This window comes from Python bivittatus, unplaced genomic scaffold, assembly GCF_059951505.1.
Source record: "Python bivittatus isolate LINGU-HERP-01145 unplaced genomic scaffold, Pbiv_v1 ctg000350_np1212, whole genome shotgun sequence".
Lineage (NCBI taxonomy): Eukaryota > Metazoa > Chordata > Lepidosauria > Squamata > Pythonidae > Python > Python bivittatus.
The window spans coordinates 16838907-16855405 of NW_028277074.1; the positions used below are offsets into that span (position 1 = coordinate 16838907).

The following is a 16499-nucleotide window of genomic DNA, read 5'->3' on the forward strand; positions in this document are numbered from 1 at the left end:
GAAACTTTATTGCCTTACATATATTGAGAAATCTGGAATATAGATTTGGACTTTTTTCCTTTTTATTCCTAAATCAAAATAAATAAAAGAATGGAAAGTGGGGAGTAGCTATCCATCTTTTTTTCTGCTTTATTCCAGCTTCCATCTCAAACATCTGAAATTCCAAACACTATAAACTGTTAACAATTCATATAACAGGACTTTAATCTCACTTTGTCTTTCTCTCTCTTTTTTTATTCCCTATCACAAGACACCCCACTGGCAGATCCCAGCCTTTGAATAAACTTTGCTAGCTAAGCTACCAATTGCTAAAATGGAAAGGAAGGACAATTAAATATAGACCTGCTTCCACCAGCATGTTTTCTGATTAAACCCTAGGTGAGATATTTGTGTGGTTGGGAATGTGATGGAAAACACAATCAAACAACCAATCAGAACAAAAGCAGGGGATCCTGACGATCATTTATTGAATGCAGTGAGTCACCAATGCAGTGAGTCACCTTGAGGCAAAGCCCTGATGTAAGAGCGCAGAGTCAAAACATGCAAAAACTGTACTCATCCAAATTAACGTGCAGAGCCAAATAGCAGCCCCATGCACTCCAAGTTGGTATGTACAACACAAGAAACAAAGAACATCTCTAGTCGGATCTAGGATAGGACAATCTCAGTCAGGCAAGGCAAGTAGCAAGGCTCATCTGTTAAGGAGACAAGAGGTCCACTCCATTTCTGTACCCTCCCTAATACCAGTGCTTCCTATCCTGTTATGATGCCAAGAAATGTGGTGGAAAACTCAGCCAAAGAACTTAACAAAGCAACTGGAGAAGATACAAGCAATTGTTTTATTGAATACAATGAATCACCAAATACTAAGCCTTGAGGGAAAGAGCCTTGATGTAAGGTTACTGTAAATACATATAGGGTACACATATAGCATACCTATCATGTACAGTATACCATTAGCCAACTTCATAGGTTGATGCTTGATAACAAAGGTGAGATTACAATTTTCTGAAAAGCCCGTAAATTCTGAGTGAGAAGACACTATAAAAGGTACTTTGGTATGCACTGTTTATACCTTGTTAGTGTGATGAGGATGTTCAGGCCATTCAGTCATCCTTGAGTCTTTCTCACAGATCAAGGAATGAAACCCTGGAACACTAATGCTTACTTATAAATTAGGACCTGCCATTATAAAGCTAAACTAGAACCTTAATATGGGATAATTCTATAAGTGTGTGTGTGTGTGAGAGAGTGTGTGTGTTGGGAGGTATGCAGGCAGATGTCTGTTAGGGAAGTGTTCATAAAAAGTGTTTATAAAGTGTTTATAAGTGTTTATTTATATTTTCCCACAGCTTTATTTATTAAAAATGTTCTTCATGAGAAGGGCTAGTATATTATAGGAGATTTACAGAAATTATTACCAGTAGAATGTATGCCCTGTTTGTTTGTTTGTTTGTTTGTTTGTTTGTTTGATTAATATAGCCACCCATCTCACCAACTGCAATTCTGGGCAGCAAACATACTGTAACATTAAAAACCAACATAAAAGAAAATACCAAAAAAGTAACAAAATAATTCTTATGCAAAATATTAGCAAAATACTAACAATATAATGCTGCACAGTGATAATCTAACCAAATCCATACAACAGTCATACTCAAAACTCACATTAACAGGATCACCTGTTAATTAACACCCATATAACAAATTAGTTAGTATACAACATGCAAAAAACTACCCTTAGAATTACTTGGGCTATTTATAGAATATTTATCTATGCCTATCTGCCTAGGCTCCAGGATGAAAGAGAGGATTTAACCAGTAGTACCGTCCAGGGTCTATTGAGAAGTCTACAATGCTGGGACAGGTGGAAGAAAAGAAAAAAAAAGAGGATAACCAGCAGCAAGATGGATGGACTCAGTTACAGTGGCAAAGGGTGCACCACTGGAAGACCTGGAGGGCCAGGCTGGGGACAGATAATCCTTGAGAAGGCATATCTATGTGTTTGCTGAGAGTGGACACCAACTTGATGGCACATAAGCAAGCAAGCAAGCAAGAAAAGTGCAGAGAATTAACTTTATTATCTACTCATGTTCTCCTGCAAAAAGATTGCTTTACTATTTTCAGATTTGTATTACTTCATAAATAAATTTGAATTCCCATATAAATTTAAATTTAGCACAATTATAAAACTCAAACTGGAACTGGAGCTCTATGATAAATCACATCTGTCTTGTAGATAATTTGGAAAGAAGAATAAACCTGGAAATTAATTAACTTCACTCACTTCACTAATAATCCTCTGAAATAATATGTTCAGTTTGTAAAAATATATTTTAAGAATATGTAACACTGTTTTTATCTTGCTCTGTGTAAACCTTGTATAATAATATGTGGCTTCACATTTACCACATAGCCACACTGCTGCTTCATGAAAAATGCTGCGATAGCACAGCGGTTATAAAATGTGCCTTCTAAATCTGGCACAGTTGTAGGATTCCTTAATTACTAAGGGTTTTTTAATTGTTGTTGTTATCTACTTTTCACTGACTTGTTTTTGCTTGTTTGTTTGTTTTCTAGCATTACACCATTTTAGCATTTTTTTCAATCACTTGAAGTAGAAGTATTTTACCCTTAGGTCAGTATTCTTTTAGTACTGCAGATATGCTCAAAAGCACATCCTCTTGCTCGAAATTCGAATCTGCAATATTGTTTAATTTTGAACTAGTCAACCCTACCCCACAGAATTGTCCTGGAGATAAAATGAAAGGAGAGCCCACTATAAGCCACCAGTGCAGAACATATAATACTGTGTTAACATTTGTATCACAAATGCATAACTCTTGTGCCAACTTAAATTTATATGCAGAATGAGCTATTAGTCTTCAGCATGTCAGCTTTAGCATACCAAAAATAGTTAATTTATGGCTTAGTCCCCAGTTATATTCAAGAATACACCATTATTTTTTTATCATTTTTAATAATCTCAGTTTCCCGTCTGAATAGATGTAGTTTTCAAGATCAGTTCACATTGAAAAGTTGGACAAAGATTGATGGCTAAAAATTCTTCACTTTCAAAATCAGTAGTGACCCAAGATATTAAGGAAACAGGCAAATCTTCATCTGTGCTCCAAATATGTCACAGCATAATAGGATCACTCAGGAGAGATTTTGCTTCATCAGAACTTGGAAGAAGTACTGTGGACTTTTATATATTTTACAGTTGGCCTTTTTCTTCCCTTTCCAAGCCTGTAATTAAATGAGAAAGTGAATGGAAATTTAGCCAAGAAAAACTGTAGCTCAAATCTAAATCTGCTTGCAAGTCACCAGGAATTGCTCAGGTAAACAGGGATTTCTTCTCTTTCCCAAGAGATGTGCAAGAGTTCCCAACTCCAGAAACCTTGTAAGGCTTCTGATTTCTGATCATTCTTCTGGACAAAGGCTTCTTAGCACATTCCAATCTGAAAAAACAGCTACTGAATAAAAATACCAATGCAAGCAATTTGGGTAAAGGTGCACATAGCATTTCCCATTCATTCAGATAATACAGCAAGCCTCTAAACAGTAGCTAAGACCTCTGAACACTGGCTGCAAAAATATAATATAAATTCATCATATCTTGGGGCCATATGATCTGATGAAAATACATTTCAATAGCCCTTATAACTAAATCTTATCCTTAAAAAGTGTATTTTTGTAACATCTCTATATCCTTGTCATTTTAATTACTTCTGGAAATATGCTTTCTTAATGGTATTTTACCAGGACTATAGATGGAATTTTGGTCTCTTTTAATATTAGATCATTTATTGTAGAGAAATGCTTATAATAAAAAAGTCACAGAATCAACAGCTTGCCAAATGTTATCTATTTTCTGCCCTTATTGTAAAATTGCTAACAAATGATTGATGAATAAATTTCAGATCATTCCTGCCTCTTTGTTTTAAAGTATCTTCTTTTCTGTTAAAATCCGAGATCGCTACTTAAATCCTTTATTATTAATGGCTGCTATATTTGTTAAAGCAAACTAAATCTGAAACAATCCCCTAAACTATACACCACGGTGAAATCTGAAGCACTCATCAAAGTTTTAAAGGACTTTATTCTGCCAACTCAACCCCAGTGGTTTGTGTTCACCTTGCACTGCCACCACCCAGCTTTTTTTCCTTGAGGCTATATCTTAAGCAACCAGAACCTGAAGACTATCAAATTTATAATTATGCTTTCCTGGATCATAGTCCACTTAATCAGGTTCATGGAACTTGTTCTGAGAAACAAGTATTTCTCAGGTATTCTTGGGAGAGAAGGAAAAGCATACAGTAAAAAGAGAAGTGAGAGATAGAAATCCTAATAGATAGTGAACATAAATAAAACAGTACTTAGATGTGACAAAGTCATTTGTGCATCGATGAGTTCCTTAATACAAGTACTGTAGGTTGATAAGAAACCTTGACCGCTGTTTAATATATGAGAAATAGCACCAAAATGCATAATGAATTCTAGTTCAGCTGTGACATGATTAAATTAACGTTTATAGTTGCATGCATTAATAAGTTCAGTCCTATTCCTGGAGTTAATGTGAGTCTTGTGTTTCATGAAAGAAAGGGTGTTTTCTGACTCCTTATGCAAAGAGTGAAACATTTCTGAAAAAAAATCATTGGGAGGAAAGAAAGATTGTGTTAGTTTGGAAGTGGCTGGGGCAGGGAGGTTGTCTTTAATTGTAACTTTTTTAAACTTAAAAAAAAATCTCACTCATTAACAGGGGCTTTCTCTCTTTCTCTTTTGTTCTCCTGTTCTTTGTTTCCTGGTCAGGGAATCATTCTTCAGTGAATAAAAGGAGACAGAGCAGAAGATGGAGATAATAAGTGTATGGGGAATAAAAACATCCAAGTTAAATAAAATAAATTAAAAATTACACCTCACTAAGACACCTTTTTCTCTATGTCTCTTTGACACCTTTAGAGTCAGTACTACATAATTTTCCTTTCTCAGAATCAAGAGTTTATGGATGCCCCTCTGGAAATAGCTTCATGGCATAGAATCTTTAGAAAAATAAAATGGAAGGTAAGAATATGGCACCATCTTTAGCATTAAGATCAGGGAAAACAATCTAAGTTCATGGTGTCCTGGAAGTTTAATCAACACATGTTGAAGCAATTGCAACATTCTGTGCAGATACATTTCCCAGATAGATAAAAGATTCATCCAAGGAGTTAGAAATGATTCAGTTTTCTGTAGAACTTGGCTTTCGGTTGCAGGAACTTCTTTTCCCTTGCCATTTGATGCAGGAGGCCTTTAAAACATCTTTATTAGAAGAATGTTACTGATATTTTAAAAATGTGTTCAGACAAGCTAGGAAATAATTATGCAGGTTTTTGTGATGCATAAGTGTAATGCAAGAACTCAAAATATATGTTTATGCACGTATTCCTTCAACACAATTTCTTAATACAATAGCATCAAATAATTTTTTTTATAACTATGCAACCCAACACATGTGTATTCACAATGAAGTCCCATTGCAATCCAGATAAATGTGCATTGGGTTGCAGCCTACATATCGTACACTTGTTCAAATAATATACTGTATATTAGAAATTATTTTCTACATAATAAATCCAAATATGTGAATAGTAAAACATTAAATATTTCTAGTAGCAATTATTTTACCAGATCCAAATGAAAGTGGACAGATACAAAAGATAGTTCACTTATACATTACCTGGCAAGCATATCTTTAAAAAAGCAATGAACTGCTTGGTCATTCAGAGAAGAGTGGCTGAGTTGGTCTAAAATGCTTTCCAGGGTAAATTTTGGCCTTTCATGAACCCATACAATGCTCTGTCAAAGTTATAGCACTTTACCGAATATGTTTATGTGGGGACTTCATAATTCTAGAACTGGGAAGAAATTCAAAACTGACCTCCATAATTGTTTTAGTTTCTGCTGGAATTAATCTACATCTAAAATCAACAACAAAAAACTATTTGACTAGTTTCAGCTCAACAAGTAATACCACTTCCCTTTCTTCTATTTTCTCATTTTCTTTGCTAGCATATAGGTTTACTTGCTGGTACTTTATCATTTTGATTAAACACATCTTTCTTCTCTTGTTTGCTCTTTTAAAACATCTAAGTTCTTTTATTCTAAAGGCCTTTCTACACCTTAACCTTTTAAGGCAATAACCTTTTTCTGTTGTGTTCCCATGATTCTGCCTTCATCTTGTCAATTCAAGAGTGAGATAGGCTTAAAGTGTCCTTATAAATTCTACCCTTAAGATAATATTTCCCAGTGTATTCTGATATCATCCAAGGGTAAAGTCAAGGCTTTGTCACCCATTACCTTGGAAGGAAGGAAGTCAGATGACTGCACTGACTTGAAACAGAGTCAAAAGAGGGATCAGCAATGGGGAAACCAACTTTCCCAGCAGTTTCTGCCAACTCAAGGAAGAATTAATATCTCCCATAGTATCTGCCTGGCCAGTTCAATCTGGCAGGGTTGATGCGCTTCAGGTTCCATCAATAAAACAATGCCCCTTATCAGGACCCGAGGAGTGCCTCTTCTCTGTAGCAGTGCAGAGGTAGCCTCTGAGATTCAAACAGCCCCCCGTCCTACTAGTATTTCGAAGGGCCATGAAGACATTGGCAAAGATAATTGATGCCCCTTTCGTACTTTTGCTTTTCCTTGTTCCCATCTGGGTTTGTTTTCTATGCCATCTCTGTTCTTTTGTTTTGTGTTGTTTTTGTGTTTTTGTATTCCTTACTTTAAATGTTTTTAAAATGTGTAATCTGTCCACAGTCACTGAGAGTCAAGCAGCATAAAAGAGTTGGATCTGACCCAGTGCTCAAGCCTGTAGATAATTTTGAATTGTAATGTTGTCCTGTAAGGTATTAGCTGATCACTCAACCTTGGTGTCATCTACAACTCTAATTAGTGTTCCTTCCATTCCATCCTCTGGGTCACTTATAAAAATGTTGAATAGCATTGGCTTGAGAATCTACACTCTGTAGTTCCCTTCAGGATTGTGAAGAACTATTTACAAGTATCTTTCAAGTGAAGTAGTTCAATTAATTGCAAATCCACAAGACCACAGTATTGCTTGTTCACATTTATACTGTATATCTCTATCACGTGGGTATCACATGAGACCACGTCAAATGTTTCACTGAGATCAAGGTACACTATAACAAATGTGGAGGTAACAGCAATAACAATAACAATAAATGAAGACATGTATTGTGATATTACAAGGCAAACCTTTTTATATTTGTCCTGATGACGCATACAAATCAGAGGGTTTGCCTCGTGATGCATGTTTTGTGGATAATTATGACAACAACTACAGTGATCCTTTGGTCCACCAAACAAATCACTGCCATCTAGCTCCTGGTAACAATAACATTCTTTTCAATATGTTGCAGACATCCTGCTAGACAATCTATTGTAGTACATCAACCAGTATATATGTTAAATTAGTAGGCCATAATTTCCTGGGTCCTCCCTCTTCTCCTTTCTGAGACTGTTTTGCTCTTTTCCAGACTTCTGGCATCTTACCAGTTCTGCCAAAGTTCTCAAATATGTAGTCAACTATGAAAGAGCAGTGGGTTGTTGTACTGGACATATAAGTTGTAAAAAAAAGTTTTTTTTTTAAATGTCACTTCAAATATCTATGGAATTCAACATTTCTGAATACAGTGAAGAGAAACACATGTATTTTTGATATTATTGTATTCAGAATGGATTTATCAAAATGAAACCTAAGTTTACCTTGATTAGATAATTAAAATTCATTTCTACTTGGCTACAAACATTAGAATTATCTACGCACTGACATATTGTTATTTAACATACATCTGTATTAGGTTCAGAAGAAAGATTAGAAATAAGGATGTTTTCTTTTTTATGAAAAGAATAATATTTACTTTTGATTAATTGCATGCATATTTAGTTTAATAATAAGGCACTAATTCAAATGTCTGGTTTGCGATTAATATTGAAGTTGGCAGAAGCAAATATTGTTATAGTAATGAAAGATTTATAAAATAAGCTAAATCTCCTATATTTCATGATGGTACATTTTCACTGAGCACTTTCCCTGTGTCTAAATAAAAAGTATGGCTCTTTCAGAGTTCCATCAAAGTAATTGCATTTGTAGTTTAAATATTGCAGTGCTAATGGATTTTAATTTGGGACGTTGGATCTTGAAGTTAAAATATGACATATAACTATGTCAAGGATAAGCTTTACATTCAGTCTTTGCATGCTTTTTTCAATGAAACCCACTCAAAACAAACCAGGCAGCACAGGTAAAAACATCACAGCAATGATTCTTAGTTCAATAGAGCTCTTGTGCATTTGATGCAATTATAATTTTTATTTTATTTTTCTCTTCCAGAATAGGGCCTGGTACCATCTCAATGGACTGCTGTGTCATTTTGAGGGCTGCTCCTTCTTCATCAGTACTACACAGTATTTCTGTGTAGTATTTTCAGAGAGATTAAGAGGAACTGTTCTGGAGAATAGGAAGAGAGGAAATGTACTTCTGTCAGCCTTGCTGAATGTGGCTAAATGTGACTACAATGTTATATATAAACTCTAATTTAATAACTTAAATTCCTAATATTGAGAGAAGGTGATCTCAATTGATTTCATCATATAAGCTAAAACTAACATTTATAATCTTAATAAGCTGATTTGTCCTCCAAGGTGTGGAATTATTAACCCATTTTAGCTATTATTTATGTTCTTCTAAATAACCAATACAGCTTTGCAGGATAAAGAAATAAACACTTAGACAATAATCTAGAATTGAACAAAACAAAAGCAAACTACAAATGCATAAAAAAAAAAGAGAAGACAAAGGTTGTTTCAGGATGTTGTTGGGTTGTTGTTACTTGCAACTGTGAAGTTAATGTTCATGTCGGAGGAGCAACCATTTCATATTCTGAACTTTATAAGTTAGAAAATGATTTCATATAACCCAGTCTGTTTTATGATCATTGGATAGTTATGAAACTTTTATTTGTGTCTGAAAACAGATATTATTGTAACCAATGATTTCATGTAACTGTAAGCAGAACTAGATTGGCCGTTATCACTTACCCAAGTTAAGGGTTCAGTTAGTGCATAATGGACAGCAGGAAGGGCTCCCTAAGTTTGCAAATGTAGCTTCCAACTTCTGGGATATTTCTGGAGTTACAACCTGTAGCTAGCTCAGAGACTCTGCACTTGCTAGAGCCTTAAAAATCAACCCTTAGGATATTTTATACAGCAGTCCGTCAAACTGCTGGAATTCAAATGATTAATACATGAAAGTTATGTCTGTGGTAATGGTAAGCCGCTTTTCAACAAACAAACAAAAATGAAAAGACAAATGTCTTATTTACTCTCAGTTATAGCCTTAACCCAATGGTGTCTGCAGCATAGTGTGATTATGCCAAAATGTTGTCCTTCATTTACTGCTTGCATCACTGTTGTTACTTGTTTCTAACAACTATAAAAGTTGAAAGATTCTTCATCCGAGGGTATATTATTTAAACCCTTGTTCAATATGAGGGTATGACAGCTGAAGGTAAGGCAACACTACCTATACAGACTCAACATTCTTACCCCATGATCCCAAGTCTTTGGCAGATTTCCATGTGGGTAGGAGATTCACTTAGCTGAAAGTCATAGGAAATTTTCTACTGTTGGAAATCATGATAAGACAGTAGAAAATTCCACCAAATATACTTATGATCTACTGCAGACCTTACAATAGATGAACATGTTAAAGGCTGCTGTATGACTGTGGATGTTGGACATAGGGCATGCATGCATAATTTTATATCTAGCCCACTTTGAACCTTGTGAGGCTAAATGGTATAGCTTACAAAGCAGTATTATGGTGACCTAATTAAAAAAATTACAGGAAAGTATACTATGAAAAACAACACAATCCAAGCTATATCATATTTTTCTTTAATAAGATGTCCCATAAATTATTTCAGATGTTACCCTATGTATAACTAGGATACTCCAAAAACATTTTCCATATAATCATATTCAAACTTTTGAAATATTAATTTTAAAACAGCCACAAGTTTAAGATAAAGATCATTCTCTTCAATAGATGCCAGTGATGCTTTTTTGGAGCAAAGTGGCTCATTAGCTCCAAGACAGAAGTGGACAAATTATAAAGGATGTCCAATGATTCATATTCTGAAACCTCATTTGTGGCTAAGTGGCTTAGAATGGGGCTTTTCCCCTTCTTCCTCTGAGGTAAGAACTAGAGACAGGATGTCGAGAAGTATGGAACTGTGGTTAATAAATATTTTCTCATGGATGAGTTCTGGGAATACTTATCCTCTAGCTGGTCCCAATATCGTGGCCTGGAAATAAAGTTTAAAAGAGAGGTAACAGAACTTGAGATAGAGAGTGCTTTTCAGCAGCAAATACATTGGATTTCCCTAGTCAGTCAGTATATATGTACTATAGTTTCCTTTTTTGTTCACCCGTTTGCTACACACATATCTATTCCATAAATTTAATTGATATAATTCCTTCTGCCTGAAAATCTAGAGCATTATTGTTCTATGAAGGGCTGATGGGGGCAGAGGAGATATGTCTAGCAGGTAATCTGGAATGCCTTCACCTTTCTAGAATTTTGGGAATGTACATATACGAGGGATGAGGAATATATTTATCCTGAGAACAAAATAGATTCTAGAGGCATATTGGAGGCTTCACATTTTCAGTAGGATTTGTATATACAACAACAAGAAGACATATTGATGTTATAAAGTGATGATACTATTATCCTTCAGTATGGTGTTTGAATGATGGTATTACATTAACTTGTTAAAACTGAAATGTTATTCATATACACATTGCTGATTTTTGAAAAACTGTATTGCTACCTCTGTGTACTTTTAACTTCTTTGATCATAGTTTGCTGTATGGAAGCAGCATATAAATTAAAATTCTAATATTGATCAAAATTAAAAATATAATATTCTCTATTCTACTAAAAATTACTCAGTAAGGATCATGAACACCTTGATTAATTCCACTGTAATATGTAGTCCTAGGTCAATATTTTTAATTCTATAAAAACTGGCATACACATTCAGCGAAGATTGTCTGACTATGTGGTAGTGTTTTCATTCTCTATACTTTGCAAGTGCACATGCCTTACAACATCAATATCATCCCAAGTTAGATATGATGATTAGATTCTAAGATAATTCTTAATTGTTCAGTGGGGAAAGTTTTCTTTTCCATCTTTCCAATTTGCAACTATGCCTCCCCCAACACACCCAAAGCCCCTTGGAAGGGACTGGACAGTTTCATGAATACTGTGGGTAATGACTCTGAAGGATGCCCAAGAGAATGGATGGAAACATTTCCTTCTGTGAATCTTAACAACTAAAACATGATTTCCTAGGATCATTTTGTATGCACTATAATCAAAGAGATATAACTTGAATAACTTATTATTGCTTAGGATACATATTGTACCAGGCCTATCAAAAAGTTGTCCCATGTTGATCCCATAATGTTCAATGTTCATCAGACATCACATATAAAAGCTGCTAATAAATACATAGCCAGCAACCTTTAATGATTTTAATTAAAATAAATCCACTAAAACAATTTGTGATGTTACCTAAGATTATACTTGGTGGGAAAGGTGTTGCCTAACTTCCTAGGGCACATCTTTATCAATTGGTACATGCTGAATCTCATTGCTAGGCCTAATTCATAAGTAGAGCTTTAATAAAAACAGATGCCTGGAAGTTTGCACAGCAGCTTTCTCTGCCCATAGCTCCATATGTGGAACATCTCATTGCTTAGCAGCACATCCCTCCCCCAGTTCTAAGAAATCAGGGCCTCTTAAAACAAAGTTGAAAAGTGAATAGTCAGCTGGCAGCATGTCTACATTTTTAAGCAAGCTTGGATACCGAGTAGGGTTTAGTTTTAGTTTTTGCTATGTTACTGACCTCCTTGCGCCAAGTTCATAGTAGTGTGAGCAATCAAATATGACAGATTGCTGGCAAGCACTGTAGAGTGTTGAGCCAGAATATCTTCCAAGCCCAGCTGGGATCAATTAAAATAAATAATAGTCCTTGCAATAACTAGTTCCTACCACTTTCTTCAGAAATTGCTTAGAGTTCACATGTAAATCTTTTTAAGCTCCTTACTTTACTGTCTTTCTTCCCTGTTTCAGAAGTAACTGGCAGAATTAAACCCAGGGTTCCCAAATCTCTAGATAAAGAATGTTCCAACAAGTGTCACAGGTTTCTCAAAATCAGCAGTGACTTTTCATAACAAGAAGGCCTTCTAGGGAAATCCAGTCATTAGATTCTTTGAAGTCCATAGAAGCTTAGGTGACATGTTTCTTCTCAGTTGGCAGTCACAAACTAACCTGCTTATCAGAGAATGTTGGCTTTCTAATTGGCTATCTCTCCTGGATATGTCTGGAGAAGCTTTGCATTACAAAACCAGGTATGCTCTGAGAGTGTTCAGCTATGTGAGTGAATTGAAATCTGTTTGAGGGACCATTCTGTATCTTTATATACAGCAGGTACATAAGGACATGCAGGTGGAAGCATTAGTCATAAGGACACCCAACCAATCATGAATCAGAACATGGAATTTCTCTTTTAGATAACATCTTTTATTGTGGTGAAAATATTTTGTTTGTGGACAATGCATGTGTGAGTGATCAGACAGTAAAGAACTCTGGGTTTAACTGGGGAGAAGATTTCCCTTTTCAGGATGTGCCTTTAGAATTTGCTTCCCCTACCTGAGTATTTATGGGGTTATGATATGAGGTCTCATATTTGTATTTATGTTTATATTTATAAATATTTTAAAAATGGAACACAGATCTTTCCTATAAAAACATTCCTCACATAGGGCTGAGGGCTGAACTCTGCCAATCCCCCACCCACAAAGCAGAAGGATGGAGATAGCCAGAACCACATTTCTGGCCTAGTGATCCAATACAATGTCTGACTGGGAGTATGTGACTTTAAAAGACTGTCCAAGCTGGCCACAAATCATCTTCTTCAACAAAATGTAATATTTATACTTTCCCTTGGCAGCAATGTGGTTATTCATTTATGGACCAAATAAGAACTTTAGTATTGTCCAAACTAGTCTTGATCACTGCCTTTCTCATCTTATCTGCACTGTGGATTTGTGATGAACAAGCAATTTTTGATTTGGCTAACTCACTAGCTATTTTGGTCACTATTTTATGAGTACTGCTGGTACAAAGGGAGGTAATGGATAAGTTGAATTAAAGGTTGTAGGAACATTCTATCTCTTATTGCTGGCTTGTTTGAGAAGAAGGAGGTTAGGACCAACCTTTGGGTTTGACAAATTTCTGTGCCACAATACTAAGTAAAAGACATAGTCAAAGTATTTCCTCAACCTAAGAGTTTCAGACTATGATAACTGAAATCCAGATGAAAGGTGCCTACAACATTTTATTCTGTTAAACTTGTTGCATACTTATTATAGTTAATAAACCTGTGATCCCTTACCCGATCCTTTGCATTTATTCCAGCATGGAATCAGACAAATCAGAAATCTTTTCCAAAGATTTCCCCATTCAGTTCTGTTTTCAAGGAGGAAGAGCGATGAGATATGGTTAACACAAACACCACACACAGAGACATATACACAACTGTTGGCTCCACAATATAAGACCCATCAAACTGAGCAACAAGCAAAGCCATACACAATAACCAGTGATATGCACTGTGAACAAGCTCTGAATGTTCATTAATGAATTGTACTGCAGCTATGTAGTACAATTAGCATAGTTAAGAGGCATATTTTAAATAAATTTCCAGTTCTGTTTGTTGGTAAGTAAGTATGGTGAAGTGAACTTAAATGAAAACATGAAGAATAATTTTTATATGAAAAAAGGAGTTTATAGTACAAAAAAAAAATCCTACTTGGTAATTCCCAAGATATTATTAATAATTAAGATTATAGGAATATATTGTGTAACAAAATGTGTTACACTTAGTGTAGAATTTACCACAAGTTGCCTTCTGGATTTGTATGACTCTAACAGATCACTCCCAGTAAGCATGACAAAACTTCTCTAAGGACCCCTCTGTCCCTTTATACTGTAGAAGGCAATCTGTTCTTTAACATAGGACTTTACTGGATGAACTGGATACTTCATGACAGCAAAATGTGTGAAAGAGTTGGAGAGGTGTCAAGGAACTTCTTAGCTTGGATCACGATCTGAACAAAGTGGCTAAATAAATTTATATGGACAGTTATGCAGTGCAACCAATCAGCAATCAGCTTAGTTTGTAAAAAAAGAAAGAGTGGGGTCAAGCAATTGGCAGACTGCAATACTTGGCTGGTAAATCATATTTGGCTTAGGGAAAAGTGGTAGGAGCTTCTCAATAAAGAGAAACAAAACAGAATATGTTGGGAAAATATGTTGGAAAAAAGAGTGATACTCTATTTTTATTCTTTTAGAAATTCAAGTAAGTAGTATCAAGATTTACTTTGAAAGTTGCTTTGAGTTCAATGGGATTTACTTCCACATAAGTATGCATCAAAATGCAGCTGTTTGTATTTGGATGAGAGGCCACCAGGACATTTCAAGTCTATAGAGTTTGTTGAAAATGAAACCAACAAATAAACAACTTTAGAAGAAGGCAATGACAAACCACTTCCATATTCCAAAACACATGGATACATCCATTTGCTCATCAGGAGTTAAGTTCACTTTGAGGGAAAATTTATACCTTTAATTTTTTATAGTAAAATAACTTTTCAAATCCTGTTAACTCTTTAAATATTTTATCTTTATTTATACTCTAAATCTATAACATATTCAAAGAAGGGATTGTACAAATTGCAGATTACATAGGTGATACTGTTTGCATATCTAGGAATAGAATTTTAGGGACCTTTATTTGACTCTTATAAAACAGGAGTTTTTATAATTATTATTTGCAAATTATTAAAAGGGTGAAAACTTATAAATATACAAACTGTGGGATCATGGATTCTTTATCATGAAGATCTTCCTTTCTCCGTTCCTTCCTTTTTCCCATCTTACAGTAGCTCACATATGTATGCACGGCAGTATAAAACAGAGATAGTGGAAATGATTGATACAGAAACAGTCACCAAGCCAAAAAGGGGATAATTCTATGGAGAGAAATATACCAGTAAATAAAGAAAAGGAGGGAAATTATGTACAGTAGATATATTATTTAGCAATATAATTCTTGCATTTTCTAACATTTTCAAAAGATAACCCTCAAAGGATCAGACTATCTGCGCTAGCATTCTTTCCTACATTCTCTTTCCTCAGCCAGAAGCTTCTGAGATGTGACAGAACAGATTTCTCTTATACTCTGTTCACCAATAACTGGTGTTTTGAATACAGATAACGAAATCTGTCCATTTTGCTTTTTTTATCAAAACATTTCTTTATTCAGTTTTGTTCATAAAGAAATAACCAATTTGAGAAAATGAATTGGGTGAAATTGTCACTTACCTGCACGAACAAAGGTAGAATATAAACTATTTCAATTACAAAGATGCCTTGTTATAATTCTAGTCAGAGAAAGATGAAAAACCTGTCAGGAAAAAAAATGGCTATTCTTATATGTATCACTATAAAAATATTTCTGCTAATAATGGAACTATTGTGTCATAACTACTACCGATTTCTTAATTTATCACTATTTAATATAAATAAAGCATGTTGGAAAATCAGCAATCTAGCACTTCATGAGGTTGTAACATCCCTGTTCCCTCTGAAAGTGATTGCTGAAAACTGACAGCCCAATTTCTTATCATTCTGACAGTTGGGAAACATATTTAAACTGTAAAAGTGTCCTGAAGTAGATATATCACCAAAAAAGTAATGAAATTTCTTCAAATCTTTCCTTCAGATAAAGTTCCTCCCACATATGTGATGTGGTCTCACCCATTTTGTGGCTTTCTGTTTCGAAATGTATCCAGAGAGTCATTGTGAGCTAGGGCCTGTGGCCTAATCTAGCAGAGTTTGCCTGCTGCTCTTAAAATAATATGTACAAACCTTCAGTGTCTACCATCCATACAGACACTGCCAACACATTCAAAATAAAATAAGGGCTTACAACTTCTAGTTCTTTGTGCTTATTTTGTAAGCAGACCTTAATAGGCACTAATAATAGCTTTTTACATATTTCATTCACTTCATTGGCCCATTTTCTATTTGTACTAGGAAAATTCATATTGCCTAGCCTACACTGAAGGACAGTAAGGAAAAGCTTATTTTAGCCTTTCTTCTTGCTTATTACCATGAAGGTTTGTCATACCTTGCCAAATTCTCATGAGACTTCCTTCCCTGAACGTCCTGCCACTACAGTGACTCATGAGCCTGCTGTCTCTAGACTGAATGGGAAGAGGGGTAGTTTCTAGCAGAATGCATGCTGTTGCTAAGCTATACAAACAAACTGTTATGGTCAGTGACCAGCACAACTAAG

The 16499-nt window shown here is 35.0% G+C and overlaps 1 long non-coding RNA gene across 1 annotated transcript; it reads right to left on the reverse strand.

Moving 5' to 3' along the window:
- Positions 1-1547: 1547 nt before the first annotated feature.
- On the reverse strand, positions 1548-15281 carry LOC148215127 (uncharacterized). The gene is made up of 4 exons (XR_015796725.1): positions 15013-15281; positions 13533-13606; positions 4753-4821; positions 1548-3249 (listed from the first exon to the last, which is right to left on the reverse strand). It is a non-coding gene; the product is annotated as an uncharacterized LOC148215127 (long non-coding RNA).
- Positions 15282-16499: the final 1218 nt, after the last annotated feature.